The sequence below is a fragment of the Pollicipes pollicipes genome, unplaced genomic scaffold (assembly GCF_011947565.3).
Source record: "Pollicipes pollicipes isolate AB1234 unplaced genomic scaffold, Ppol_2.1 Scaffold_4740;HRSCAF=5597_pilon_pilon_pilon, whole genome shotgun sequence".
Classification (NCBI taxonomy): domain Eukaryota; kingdom Metazoa; phylum Arthropoda; class Thecostraca; order Pollicipedomorpha; family Pollicipedidae; genus Pollicipes; species Pollicipes pollicipes.
In genome coordinates, this window is record NW_023596545.1 from 14,431,675 (window position 1) to 14,447,890 (window position 16,216).

Here is a 16,216-nt window from a genome sequence, read left to right on the forward strand (position 1 = left end):
AAAACCCCATATAAAGGTGGAACATTCCTTTTTAAGTAGCTATTAGCCAAGGTCAACTAATGCTAGCCCGCTACAACCACCCAATAAGCTACAACCACTCATTCGTAGTGTTTGTAAGAGTTGCACAGTCACACAAGTCGGAGGCGCAATTACCTGGTCATTTTCGTGCTGGGTTTTGAGCTGAATGTCCAGGGAGTCCACCCAACTAAGTGGAGCCTGTTACTAGAAGAACTCCCGGAGCCAGCGCCATGAATTTGGGTACATGTGCATGATTATAACTATGTCAGAACGTGATTATGAAACATGAAGAAGGCTAAATATGAAGTGAGTTACATATGTCAGCGCAAAAGATTGCAACGCCTTCAAATATCCTGGTTATCTTGATGTGTATTCACGAAATGCTTGCAGATGATGTTCTTAACCATGTTTTTTATGCAGAGATCAGTAATTCTTGGAAAATACAAAACTATAATGTCGTTCCACAGCTTAGGGTGAAGGCAAGATGTTGTTAACAGTCTATAATTACGATTAGAGAAAGGCTGCTCTAAATGTTTTACACGCCTCATATTCATTTGATTTGATTCGTAGCGCTTGTATATAAAATCAAATGACGCAGGAAGCTGTGAAGTTATATATTTGTGCATCACAATTAACACGTGGGATTTAGCCATATCCGATAATTTAAAAATTTTGTATCGTTTAAAGATGGACTCGGAGCTCTGTGGAGGATGCACATTTGACATCAGGCGCACAGCCCTTTTCTGTAAAATTACTAACCGATCTAGTTGAGAATCATAATTTACGCCCCAAATCAAGCAGCAGTAATTTAGAAAAGGAAGCATAGAGTTATAGATATGTGTTATAAGCGTTATAGAGTGTTATAGAGTAGATATGATGTTTTATCAATGAAGTACCTAACCCTACTTATTATTCCAATATTTTTATTTATATGCTAGCAACAAAACTAAGGTGGCGCGTAAATTTAAGAGATTTGTCAATGAACACATCAAGATATTCGATTTCTTTTTTCTCTTCAATGGGTGCATTTTTAATTTGCACATTTAGCTGGAAATGCAAAGAAAAGAGAGTGAATGCTGTGTAAATGTTTTTGATACGTTCGGTGAGAGAAAATTAGCACTAAACCAGGAAGTCATTAGAAGCAAAGGCGTATTGACATTGTTTTGAAGTTCCACAACACTTTTTTTGAAAACAATCGCAGCATCATCAGCGTAAGAGAAGCAAATCATGTTACTGATTTATCTAGGCGAGTCGTTTATGTACATTAAGAACGAAATTGGGCCGATGTTTGATCCTTAGGGTACACCCATTGCTACGTTTTTGAACAGTGATAGATAAGTCCTATTTTTTGCACATTGAGTTCTGTCAGACAGATAAAAAGAGAACTGATTTCATGAGATTTTCGTCGAATACCACATTTAGTAAGTTAACATAGGAGAAAGTTTATGTTGACAGCGTCAAATGCTTTCCAAATCTAAATTTTACAAATCTAAGTACAAACCTAGCACATATCCTCCGCTTTCAAAGCCCGAGTGATAGTTTCCTGGAGAAGAATAATTGGCATGTAGGTACTTTTGCCCTTCTGAAAACCGAACTGATTTGCCGGGATATATCCATAGCATACCGGGATATGACATGGATATATGTCATACCGGGATAAATCGTACTAACTGCGTCAGTACTATCCTACAAGTATGTTCTGCGCGTCACGTTTCATGGTTCTATGAATTAAACTATGCTCTGTTTATCGTAAGAAAGAACGGATTTAATGTGCTGCCAACGATTTTGCACTTTTTTTGCGCGTGGGTCATTACTTGGGTGTGCTGTAGCCCCAAAATTACCGGTATCATGACCGGCATCACTTTGGTGTTGCGGTAATATTTTACGCAGTGAAAAGTTTTTATATTGTTTTACTTGTATATTTCATTGTCTTTTTATATCTTTTATATGTTTTAGCGCCTACTTACCGATGAATGGAAAATCTAATCTAGCGTCTGGAAGGATTTTTAGGGCACAAAGTAGGAGAATTGTATATAATGTGTATCAACATTTTGTCGAAGACCGGGACATTAAGTTGAATGCGGGAGACGACGACGCCGTCCGGGGAGTTCATTATTAAGAACAGCAGCTGTAACGGGCGTTGGGAAGGCTGCAGTCTACCGCATACAACGTGAAGCCCAGAATGGTGCCAGACTGAAGTCGCCAAGCCGATCCCGACCAGCTGCAGCAAGACCAAGGGTGGATCTAGATCCGTTCGATGTTTGCGCAATGAGGAGAATGGTACTCCAAATGTACATCGACGGAAAACATGTTACTCTGGACACCATCACGAATGCTCTTCCCGAACAGCTTGGCATCACCATGTCTAGACCCACCGCAAGAAATCACCTACTCGCGAACGGATTTAAGTACCGAAGGATCGACAAGCGCAAGATCCTGATCGAGAAACCTCACATTGCAGCAACGAGCTGCCAGTTCTTGAGGGAGATGAGGGGGCTGCGTAAAGAAGTTCCCGATAGCGAAATCATTTATACCGACGAGACATGGTATAATCAGTACGACATGGATGACTTGGCGTGGCTGGACGGTAGTAAAATCAACGGACGGAAGAACGCTATTGGAAAAGGAAAACGTTTTATCATAGTCCATGCCGGCTCTTGAGAAGGATTTATACCGGGCGTACTTCTCCACCTCAGGACCGATGGCAAGAACGCCGACTACCATACGTCGATGAACGCCGACTGCTACGAGAAGTGGTTCACCGAGTGCCTGCTTCCGAACGTGCCAGAGCACTCTGTGATCAGCATAGATAATTTCTCATATCATTCCCGTTTGTGCCAAAAAGTGCCAAATTCTAGCTGGCGTAAAGCGGAAATCCAGGAGTGGTTGCAGCAGGCAGGTGTGACCATCGACGAGGACATGCGGAAGGTGGAGCTGCTGGAGCCAGTTAAGTCCCAGAACCGGAAGAAGGAGTATTTTCTGGACAACCTTGCTAGAGATCATGGTCATCGGATCGTTCGCCTGGCGCCGTATCACTGCGATTTGAACCCCATAGAGTTAGTGTGGGCACAGATGAAGCGCACTGATAAGATGGGGGAACTTGACGGGGCGGATGGAGGAGGTGGAACTGCTGGTGGAGGCAGGTGTCGCAGCTGTCTCTACAGATGACTAGAGTAAGTGCTGTGAGCACGTCAAAAGGCTGGAGCAGCAGTACTGGACGAATGACGGGCTGCTAGAAGATCTCCCACCGGTTGTCGTAACAACCGATGATAGCAGCGACTCCGGCACCGACTCCGGCAGCGACAACGATGAATGAGAACAGTATGACACATCGATCATGAGAAGTGTTTCCGTTTCGTTCTTTTCAACTGACTTCGTAGCGTTTACGTGGATGTGGCATGTAGTTATGGATGTGGCATGTAGTGGCGTGTGGGGTGTTTGAGCTGGATGCGTTGTACATATATCTGCAGCTGAATGTTCAGCGTTTTGTTGAATATCTTCAATAAAACTGAGCGAATTAATTTTCTGTTTGCGACTTTTCCATGTTATTCATGAAACAGCACCAGTTTGGAGCAGTTACCGAATGAAAGTATAGCATAACTTGCTTCAAAGGTTGGCATTGAATTTAGAACGTAAAAATAATTGCCAATGAAATAGCATTAGTGCCAATATATATATATATATATATATATATATATATATATATATATATATATATATATATGATATATATATATATATACATCTATATCTATATCTATATCTATATCTATATCTATATCTATATCTATATCTATATCTATATCTATATATATATCTATATCTATATATATCTATATCTATATATATCTATATCTATATATATATATATATATATATATATATATATATATATTTCGACCAACCATATGAACATGAAGTTGTTGCAAGCAATGCAACTAACCAAAACCAAAACTGCTCTTGCTTCGAGAGATCCGCAATGCTGTCCTGCGGGCCTTCCGACCAATTTTGTTGTGTTTGAAAAAAATTCAGCGTGATGCTCGTGACAAATTGATTGACCAGCTTTAATTCTGTTCGTTCTTACGATAAACAGAGCATAGTCTTGACCGTTTTACGCGATGGGAAACTGTCATTACTGTACTAAGTACTCTACATTATATCTGTACGTTTGTTGACTTTACATCCATTGCTTTATCAGTGCGATGCCTACTTGTGCGCGAGCAATATGCCTATGTAAGTAATAAGCAATACGCCAGTTTCCTTTTTCAGTCTTTGCGTCTTTGCAAGGGTGGTATCAGGAGTTGGAATATCCACGCCGAAAGATTATTCCAGTTTGTGTGCATCTGTAATCGGTGCTAAATCATGATCAGTGGAAAGTCCCATCAGCTGCGGCTGCTCCCCCCCCCCCCCCGGGATGCTTGAACAGCGTGCTGAACACAGCTGTCGTCGTCAGTTCACGCAGCCTTACCAGGTGGGTGGAGGTCACTTGTGCTCGGTTTGCGCCTCCCCATGAGCCGGCATGCCGCTGCTTCAGGTTACCCTGGAAGGTTGGAGCAGCGACTTCCTACGGGCCGGCATGCCGATGCTTCAGGTTACCCTGGAAGGTTGGAGCAGCGACTTCCTACGAGCCGGTATACCGTTGCTTCAGGTTACCCTGGAAGGTTGGGGCAAGCGACTTCCTACGAGCCGGCATGCCGCTGCTTCAGGTTACCCTGGAAGGCTGGTGCACACTCTGAGGGCCAAATTTGTAGGGCATCTGAACCGAGATAACAGTTCCTGCAAGTGGGAACTTGCGCAACCAACCTAGAAGCTACATTTGGTAGATTGGAATATATCCACTAACATTGTGCAATGATCGCAGCACACTGGCATGTGCTTGTTTCCAGCTCCGAGAGGTGCGAAGTGGTGACAGTAGTGCGATGTCTGTTCGCAAACCAATGAACGGTTGTCCTACTATTCCGGCGGATACTATTATCCTCACCATACACGGGGCTGTAGCACAGGTGGCCGATGTTAACTTAACTTATGGGATACAATCCTAAATTGTTTTATGTCAGCGAGCATGGGAGAGTACCGCAAACAAAGCGTGCCTGTGGTCAACACCATCTCAGAGCCTGGGTGGCCACCTGCGCGATCTGATGCAGCGATGCCATCGCAGGGATCAGTAATCCGGGATCAAGCACCTCACACTGCGCTGAGCCGCGAGGATGCGCTCTCACGCTCGGAGTGGCACACCCTTCGACAAGGCGAGGACAAGACAAGTGAGGCCGGCCTCACTGCCGCAACAGGCGGCGCGCCACTGACGACGGGTGGCGTTTCTGAGGTCATTCTCCCTGAGGACCAATGACGGCCAATCTCGGCAGTGGGCCGCTAATGGCTCCCCTGGAGCGCAATAAAACTCATGGGCCAGTCCTCACTGATCGCATGCCGACATCTGGCGGCTGACCCAGTCCGGCGTGCACACTTTAAGCTCAGCTGATCTAGCGGTTGACCCAGCCGGTCCGCACACCCTGAGCTCAGCGAAGCGGCGACTCCAAGGGCCGCAGCTGCATTCTGCGCACTTGGTCTAGAACGAAGTAAAAGTCGCCGCGCGTGTCCACCAACCGGGCAGGCCTTGATGCAGAAGGGGAGGGGGGGGGGGGTTGAGCCTAGGTAGCCATTGAAGACTGCTGTGGTTCGTGTACAAATGCATGGGTGTCGATTTCTTAAAATAATTGGAAGCAGAGTCTGGAAGTCGTGGTGAGTGGACGGGTGCGAAATATTTACAGGTATCGGATATAGTTTCCCTATGCTCTGGTCTCTGACCATCCACTGCATACATACATACATATATATATATAATATATATATATATATATATATATATATATATATATATGTATATATATATGTATATATGTATATATATATGTATATATGCATATGTATGTATATATATATATATATATATATATATATACATATATATATATATATATATATATATTGTTTGTGTGTGTGTGTTTGTGTGTACATGCTACCCTTCTCAGATGTGGGAGCCTGACAGTTTGCATCAATTTGTATAAGCGCGCTTGTTTCGTGGAGCTCAAGGTGGCGGTTACGCCTCTCTTTGGCATACAGAGAAGTGAAATATGCGCATAAGTTAGTTATCGTTCTGTTCTTCTGTGATTGTTCATATATGTATATATATATATATATATATATATATATATATATATATATATATATATATATATATATATGACTTCACAAGAAGTGTCCACATTATAATGCATGGTGTTGCATCCCGTTTACATGACACTTCTCGACATAAGAAAATTATAACTATAAATTATATGGTTTTCAGTTGAAGTAAATCAAAGCATACGCACTCATCCACTTCATCATTCCGGAAAATGGTTCTCAAGCTTTCCCTAAAACGCTTAGGCACATACCACTCCCTCGATAACGTCTTTCCCCATTCACTTCATCAAACACGCAAGGTGGGCCAGCTGCAATTCTTTGCGACACTGTTCCAAGCTGTTGTGCTTCTGAAACCATGAAAACCAAGCGACCATAACCCGCTCCAGTTCCAATGCATGGAAAATGAAGCTCCGTAATGCCATTGTTTCGCGCAACGTAGCTTTAATGTTAAAGTGTTGCTAGTTGAGCTGGCTCCTCAGTCACCATGTTCTTCTGGAAAGGTTCGTCCTTTGTTCTGAACCGAGTAGTGAAAGAATTACAAGACATAGTTTTGACCACGCGAGGTCTTCAGACATACAACCCTGATGCCCGGCATTGGAGTCTCCGTAGGCCGCGCGGCATCGGCCCCCTTGCAGGCATTAGGCGGTGGCCGGTGAGCGGGCGACAGAGGCAACGTTTATGAAAGGAATGCCTATTAACACTTGCCCATGATGTTAATTCGCACGCTTTGAAGGAAGCCTGGGAGCATGTTTCACTTGCGCCACTGCGTATTTATGCTAGTAGTGGATTACCATTTACAGCACCGCGAACCGGTGCCGGAGAGTGGTTGAAGCACTAGAAAAATACACATCAGAACCATTTTCTTGTTGCTGATGTTTTTCATCTGTTCAGAAGACATCCTCAAAATTCATGTCGCAAAATTTACACCCCAGTCTAATTTCTGAACGGTACGAACTCCTTTGAAAGACTTTCAGAGTCGTTATTTTACGAGGGCTATTCTTGCATCAGGCACCCTCCACCCGGTGTTGGCCCGCCAGCACTGGGTTTGATGGGAACTGCAACCCCGCCATCAGTGCATCAGGCACCCGCCACCCGGTGTTGACCCGCCAACGCTGGGCTTGATGGGGACTGCAACCCTGCCATCAGTGCTCTTGCTTCTAACCTTGCAACCGCACGGTGTCAAAGTTTTCCTTGCGTAATTTGTTTTACACGTTGCGCCGGAAGGGGGATGGACGCAGGGGTATTCCTTTCCAATTGGGTCTGGGATTTATGTTGTTTTTAAAATGGACTGGACCAATCAAGGTTACCTATCCCACCCAAGAGTTCTGATTTTTTCCGGATCTCAGCGTTTTTCAGTCACGCCTCTGGCATCAAATTTGAAATCACAAAACCTTTTGGCTGGCCCCAAAATTGTTTTCATGCTGAGGATTGACTTCCCTCTTGAAGCCCATGTGGCAGTAATACGTGAAGATGATGATAAAGATAGTAATGCGTTCAGGACCTACTGTACCAGGAGTTTAGACACTAGCTGCATTTGACTGGCCCGAGTTTCCTCTAAATAACCATTTAGGACATAGCTCCGTGCAGTTAACAGCCCCGGCCTTCATAAGATCTTAGACACCCTGGTACTGGTACACGCTTGCGAAGATGTGAAGTCCATTTTGTACCGTATATTTCAAGGTCACTCAGGCATGCACGACTCGATGGTGACGTAATTCAAATCCAGCCAGCCGTAGGCTGTGCGGCGCTCCTGACCACTGAACATATTTCGAGTCCTTTAGATGTGGCGTCGGTGAGCACGGTTTCCAACTCTAATGGGCGTCAATTGGTTCTCTCTCAACATTAAGAAAGAAGTGCAAGCTTCAATCACAATTGCTGTTTGTTGAGCCCTTCCGACCAGAAATGACTTTTTTAGGGACATGGGGATGGTGGAAAATAGTTAGCGGTGGGGCAGACTTGCATGCACCTGGGGAGCCAACCGTCGAGTTTTAACCCGCGCATGCGCGCTGGGTACCCGGTCGGGTCCCCCTTCCCACGGGACTCTGCCCACTTACGGCTGACGCGTGCAACCTGCCTCGGACAAGCGGGGTGTCGCGAAGATGCGGAATGAAGCAAGATGGAGGATCATATGTACAGAACGCGTCACTTATGAATTATATTTTTCGCTACATGGTTTACAAAGCTGGACATGGTTGCTAGTTATTACAGGAATGAGACTTGTAATCGAATAACTTCCGAGCAGCACCATAACCGGGTATGTGAATGCGAGTAATTTTCTTAAACTCACGCGTAAGCGTGCAAGAACGCTAAGGAAAAAGGACAAGACATGAGCACATGAGGATATTTGGCCCGGCGAACACTTCATTCAAGCACCGCCACTTCCATGTTTCGGCGAGTTAAGGTACTGGATATGAGTGCTTGGGTGGCAATTTCGCACGGCTAGTTTGGCAGCACCTCATCATCATGCAAACGTTCCATGGCGCAATCGAACAGTGACGTATTGAGAAGCGTATTTACTAATTGACAACTTCTGTTGTGTAGAGCAATCTTTTCCACTTAAAAGTATGCCATTTGTTATAAGTGTGCCGGTTTCTTCACTTCAGTTCATGGTACCGGATGTTTTCTTCAATATCTTCAAATATGGAACATTTGCTTGGAGGAGACATGATTGGGAGAAGGGGGGGGGGAGTGTGGGGGTGGAGATGGGGGGGGGGCAGACACTCCGGAAGCATACAAAGTCACGCCTCTGGATGGACGTCCTCGTTTGTGTCGGTGTGTCTTCCAAATCCTACCTAATTCTCTGTAGAATTGTAGGATGTGGGATATCTGTTGGCCTACCTCACTTTGATCCGCTCTATTTAACATTACGCAGACACCTTACCCCTTTACCCAAGAAAGGGGCCCAATGGGAAGAACGCCAGGGGCATGTTATGTTTCCCAGTCAGGGGCTGAACGGTCGTTTCGTCCAAGCCCGAGGCGCCTACCGGCTGCCTTTCTGGCGAAACAGAAGTATGCCTGTATGTACATTGGCCGCCTGTCGAACGCCGGAACCCCCCTAACCCGGAAATTTGTAATCGAATTGAGGCAGGGGTCCCCAATGACGCAAAACAGATCTCTTGTCGACGCAGGAGTATGTGAAATGACACAGAGACTTCAGTTAAGCATGTAACGGGCCCCTGGCTAAAATGGAATGGAGAGTTTTGTTTGTAATGGAATCCCTGGCAGACACGTGGCCTTCCATTGTCCCATTGCGGACTGTCATCCTAAATGATCACATCCATCTTCATTGTCAGAGGTCTCCAGCCAACGCAAGCAGCCCTCTAACATCCTGGGTCCAGTCTATGACCCTGCTCAGCAAATGTGGCCCTGGCCGACTTGGGGCTCCTTGCCGACACAGGACGCTTTGTTAGACACTTGTGCCGCTGACCAACACAGGGGTGTCATTGTTTCAGGGGTCGCGACCAATGCAAATCGCGGGTTCCAGCCTTTTCCATGCTTGGGGAATGGGCTTCCAGGGTTCAGACAGACACGGAACTGTTCGTTGTTGATGGCCTCTGACCAAAATGGAAATCACCGACTAGAACTTGAGGGCCCTGCCCTGCAGACCGGGGTCCTTAATGTAGCTAACAGTCAGCCCTTCGTACCTCCTGATCAGGCACTTAATCGTCGATCCCCAGGGACCTTTGGGCTCCTCTGCAGCCCGCCTCGAACACTGCCCCTGGCCGATTCTGGATTCCTTGCCATACAGGACCCTTGCTATGCACTCTGGTCCCCAGATCGGCACAGGGCCCCTTTCATTGTCTCAGAAGCTCTGCGCGATGGAAATTGCTTGTACCTACTTGGGGAATGGGCCCTGAGTCCCAATACAGACGCTGGAATAACCTGGTGGCGTACTTTTTGTAAATAAGCTAGGGGATGATCGGGGAAACCCTAGCTTGAAATACACAAAACTAGGTTTCCTCCCGGACTTTACTCACTTTCTTCTCGACGTAATGGAGTCTGACTTCCAACAAATTGAATAGGAAACTGTAACACTGCTCTATTGCTCTCCTCGCTGTGCTTCAGTGTTGGTTCTCTACAAAACGATACCCATATCCGATATCATGCAATACCCGAGAGAGATAACCGCAAATTATGCGAGCTACCTGGCGAAATCACGTCCGGGAGCTTTTCGAACAGCCCTGAAATGTTAACAGGTATGTATGACGCGCGTTCGTGATTGCTGTCATGCACAGGCTCATCTCCTCTCATTTCACAGTCCTCACGCCATTTCAAATCATACGTATTCAGTGTGAAATCACAAGCGGTAACCATGCCTTGACAATGAAATTCTTCACTGAGATTATATACGGATATGTTCTTAAGACGCATTGATATTTTGCACCTTTCGCGTCACTTATGGTAACATAGCGACCTGGTGTGCATTCAGCGTGTGCAATTACATGAGATACACTTTCGCACTGAAACGTTTATGTGCAAATGATATGTGGTAAGGCACTTGAGACACAGGAGAGTTTTGCACTTCTCGCACCACGTAGTAATATTGAGAGTGCACGACTGGAGTCGACGCCGCCCCAGTCCGTCCATGCGACGGATCAGGTATCCGAAGGCGATGATTATGATGATTTGAGCTTTGGGACACGCGGATTACAATGGTCGTATGGCGCCCATAACTTGCTTTTTAGTTCACAGACGCCTGAAAAGGACAAGGAGACACCTTTACGTTCAAGGTATGAAACGAGATTTTATGCAATCAAGAAAATTAAAAATATCACAGTCGTTTTCCAACCTCGAGCCATTTCCCAAGATACCGGAAAGCGCCTGGTGCACGGACCATGGTCCCAAAATGACACATGTGCTGCAAAACGAGGTGGGCACAACCGACCAATGCCGAGCGGGGTAACGCTCCCTACAGCGAAGGCATCGCGATTGGTCTTGCGCACATAACGGGCATCAGTGAGTCGTATATGAATGTCCTATTCTCAGGCGACAGAGTATAACTTCATTCCGCCTCACCTTACGATACCTGGACGCCGACGTCACTGGTTCTAACCGGGGCCTTGTCCCTATCAGGTTGTTGGCAGTGTGCACATCCCAATTCGTTCGTCACTGCTCGTACATGGATGCAGTTATTACTATTATACTATAGGTTATCACTATAAGTCGTTAGCAGAGACTCTCATCGTAGGGATGCGAGTTGCGTGTGTGGCACGCTTCGCTGCGCCATCGGCTACTTCATCACTTAATATGCTAATGTGGCTCGGTATCTGGCAAAATACCACCTGTTTCCCGGATCGGGAGAGTGAAGTAAAGAGGGTCACTACTATAGGTCGTTACCAGAGACTCTCATCGTAGGGGATGCGAGTTGCGTGTGTGGCACGCTTCGCTGCGCCATCGGCTACTTCATCACTTAATATGCTAATGTGGCTCGGTATCTGGCAAAATACCACCTGTTTCCCGGATCGGGAGAGTGAAGTAAAGAGAGCTAAAATGTTCTGAACGATGGGACGTGATGAGTCAAAATCCCGCAGTGCCGTAAGGCTACTCAAAGAGTCCGCCAAGGTCTAAGCGTTGATCGTCACTGTCAACGTCTATGAAATGAAGAGCTTTAAGAATGGCTACTAGTTCGGATGTGTAGAGTGATGCATGACCAGGCAAAGCAAATGAATGACCTTGTGACATGACGCTGCACAAAAGCACATTCAACACCGGCATCCTCTTTCCATCCGTCCGTGTATGCCTTCTTGTGATCCGGGTTAGATGCGATCAATTTCAATGATCGTAGCCCGACTGGTCTGGCACCCCTTCCTCTTTCCAAGCTGCTGTGAAAGTGAGATATCCACTGCCGGTGAGTTCCACATTCCTGTAAGAATACGAATATGCTCACGCAAAATGGTGCAATCTGATGAGCTCTTCCAGTCAGAAACACGCCTATTGTTCTGCATGAAAGCACCCACTTATATGCTTGGTGGTCGGGGGACTGTGCCAACCTACAGGCGTATCTCATTCCAAGTATATCTCGTGGACAAATCGGGGTCGCGGGCGTCAACAAGGAGCCTCGCCGCCGGAGAGGTCCTGAAGGTCCCTGTCGTGCCGCGCAAGACAGTATGGTGCATCGCGTCCAAAGAGCGCTTCACTGACTCACCAACCCAGTCATGAGCAAAAGAAGCACAATCGAGCCTGGATCTAATAAGGGAACGATAGAATGGCAAATGCGTTTTAACTCTCCGCACCATGTGACGTGCGTGCAATACGCCTCGAGAACGCGCAGGGTTTTAAAACACCTGGCTCGCAAACCCTTCCTATGGTATTTGTAAATTAGGCAACAATCAAATCGCGCACCTATGAAAGGGACCACGAGATCAGATGGTATCATTTCGCCATACAGTCAAATCGCTACATCTTGGCAGCGACCACCACGGTGACAAAGGTGCGCACCTACTGTTTTCAACAGTGGAGAGAACGAACAACCATTGAGCGCGACCCATCTCTGCAAACGTGTTACGGACAGTTGCAGCTGACTCTCCAGCGCTGAAATGAGAGAAAAGCTGCACCAGATTGTCGACAAGCAACGAGCGACCGGTGGACTGAGGCAATACATCTTCGATGTCATTGATCATAAGCGTCATAAGTGGGACACTTAAAACGCCACCCTGGAGCACACCACTCCGTTGTATGACACGATTATAGAACTGATGACCAACACAGACGCGAAAAAAACACTGCTAAAAAGTAATGTAAAACACGGCTCATGTCACTACGAAACAGTGATCAAAAGCCTCCATTAAGATACCACGGTGCCATGTGGTGTCGTGAGCGCCCTCTATGTCAAAGCAGACGGCCCACGCATGGCGATGCTGTTTAACACGCGCACGGGTGGGGGGGGTGAGTCAATTCGACCCCCAGAAGGTTTTTTCCGGAATGTTTTCCGAACGGCGCGGTGTAGCCGCCCCAAATTCCGTATATCTGTAGACGATCGAATACCAAATCGTATATTATCCACAGTTCAAATGTACCTTCTAAGGTCGCTGGCCTACGGGAGGTGAGATCAGAGTATGGATTCAACGAATACAATTTCTAGGGAATCGTTCGCTCTGATTCAACAATGGAGTGTTAGACGAACCCACACATATCTGAGATACTTTATTAAGCAACACAACAAATGAACAAATCACATTGACCTAGGGTCAAGTATAAGATCACACCAATGTCAAAACCAGCCTGCTTCATTACCCTGGGGCTTGCTGTATAGGGTAGTTTCTGGTGGTCATTTTGAATTCATTGATAACAGGAACCGTATTATACATCTGCCATGAGCTTTTTTAAGGTCAGAATAGACCACTGACCTAAAATGATCCACGTCAACATTTTGTTTTTAGGAACATACTGCCAAGCATAATCTTTGTGGATAATTCAAATGCAAGACTCAAAGCAGTCTTGTATGATTTTGATCATTATTATCTTCGAAAGGTCAAACAAGGTCACTGACTTAAGGTGAGCGTGTGACCTTTTTACTTAGAATATGTATCTAGGTTATCGGGGCACCATCGGGAGACCAGCCCGGTATTTGACCTTGTTTGACCTTATTTTTCCCAAAAGTCACGACCTAGGAACCTCAAAGTTTGGCTCAAGTGAGTCCATATATAGGGCAACACACCCTGTGACTTTGATGTCTCTAGGTCTCTTAATTCATGAGATCTCAGGGGTCAAATCGACCCCCCCCCCGAGCGAAGAGCATCCAACCAGCCACGAATGAACAACAAAGTAAGTTAAAAGAAGCACGAACAACAGTGTCCAAGGTAAGAAGATGGTCTAACGTGCTACTATGTCTCTTAAAACACAGTAAGATTTAGTAAAAATGGAACGTTTCTCTAAAGAACAGGAAAGACGACCATTGACGAGCCACTCCATCAGTCCGCACGGTGAAGATGTGAGAGGGGTGGGCCTCTAGTAAAACAGATCTTTGCCACTCATCCCTGGTTTTAAAAGGGGCACCACAGCAGCTTCTCGCTGGGCGTATGGAAATTTGCCTCGATCTTAAAGACGATTATAAATGGCTAAGAAAACGTACAGTACACAGATGGGTAGATATCGGATCATGTCGTTCAGCATTTCGTCCGGATTCTGATGCACTCCGAACGCTATTGGCAGCAGCCCGCAGTTCCACCATTGTAAATGGTTCGTTGTAAGCAAGCTGCACCATGGTGGAGAAGTCGATTGGGCCGGCCTCACAACGGGTCTTATTGCCCACGAACTGAAGATCTATGCTACCGTCTCCACACCGTTCCGCAAGCGCACGACCGATCTCGCTGGCGACGTCAGGAGTGTAAAATGTCCCGCCCACCAAACGAAGAACCGGTAGCAGAGCCACGGAAAACTGGGCCAAGATACGCTTGACCTGTGATCATACTTGCGACACCGGAGTGAAACGATTCAGACGTCTCACGCGCTCTGGCCAGGAGACGCGCTTTACCTCTCGGATGGTACGCCGAGCAAAGGCTCTAGGTTTCCTAAATGCAGTTAAATTCTCGGTTGTGGTGTGATGATCAAAAACCTGAAAGCCCTGTCAAACGTCCCCGATGTTTTTGGGATGCTTGCGTTCGCTGCATGTGAAAGCGCGGACGTTAAATGTCCGATCGAGTCGTTTGCACCACCCGCGTACTGTGCACCAAATTCCACCTCGAGGTAGGACTCAGACTCATTCTAACCTGCTTTTTAAGGACCCACCGTCGTGGTCGAGGGCCGAGGACCGTCCCGCCGTGGCACTCCATTCACACTGGGAAGTGATCACTTCCCATGGGGTGGTCGGCTACAGTCCACGCAAAAAGCTGCGCGGGCTGCGGGCTCACCAGGCTTACGTCCAAAACCGACGCCTGACCCCAAGGCAGGGTAAAACGCATGCGGAATCCCGCATTTAAAATACAGGTTCACTGCTTGTAAATAAAATGTTCAAAATTACATCCCCGCATCTTGCTGTCATCACATCCCCAAAACAGTGTAGTGGGCGTTAAAGGGAATGTTTTACATTTGTATGGCATTTTGAATTGAAATAGCCATCTTGAGAACCTTTTGATGCAGTTCACGGTCATGACCTTTTTAAGACCCAAAACGATCTGGTTCCTGAGTTACACGCCCGCAAAAGTGCAAAAAGGCTTGTTTGGAGCCTATTTCAAACTTGCCTCGGCATTGATGACGCCATAGAAACGTCATGCGATCGCGGTCATACTACAGGCTGTTTTCCGCTTATGGTCAAAACAGCATGGCCGCTGGTACGTTTGTAAAAGCGATGATACGGTGCGTGCGATACAATGCGCGGAAGATGATTGGCTGTTATCAAGATTTCGCTGCTAAACGCATGTCGCGAACGTAAGCGTGACCACTTTCGAGTTGTGCGGCACTCGTCATGAACGGTTCTTTTTTTCGTTATTTCTAGGCCACAGGTCAATGTTATAAAAAAAGAACACCACTGTCCGCAAAAAAGTACGGCACCCCAAAAAACGGGCACTCTCCCGAAAGCTATAAAAAGAAGACGCGACGGCAAATATGCCGCTTTTCCTGTGCTGGGTTTTTTTCTTTTCTTGAAGAAACCTCTTGACCTGCGTTACCATGAACCCCCCTTGGGACTTCGTTTTGAAGGGAGATCATGGTGAAATGCGGTGTTATGACTGAAAATCTGTGCGGAAATTACGAGAAAACCGGCAACTTGATAGTTCCGCGAGCTATGCAAGTGTCAGATCACATTTATTTGACAAGTGAGTCGAGAGTGTGAATCGGGGGTTTGGAACGTGTGTGATCACTGGTGGTGTCTGCTAGTGGCTTGTATTGATTTTGGTGTGATGGGGACTGTGCGCGCGAGGTTTGTACTTCTGAGAGAGAACATTGTTTGGTATTTTTTAAGTCTACTGACTCCCAATAAAATGTGATACATTGACACCTACCTCCACCTTTATGACCTATTTATGACCTATTATGACCTACCTCCATCTCTTTAAACACGACAAAGGAACACTGGTGA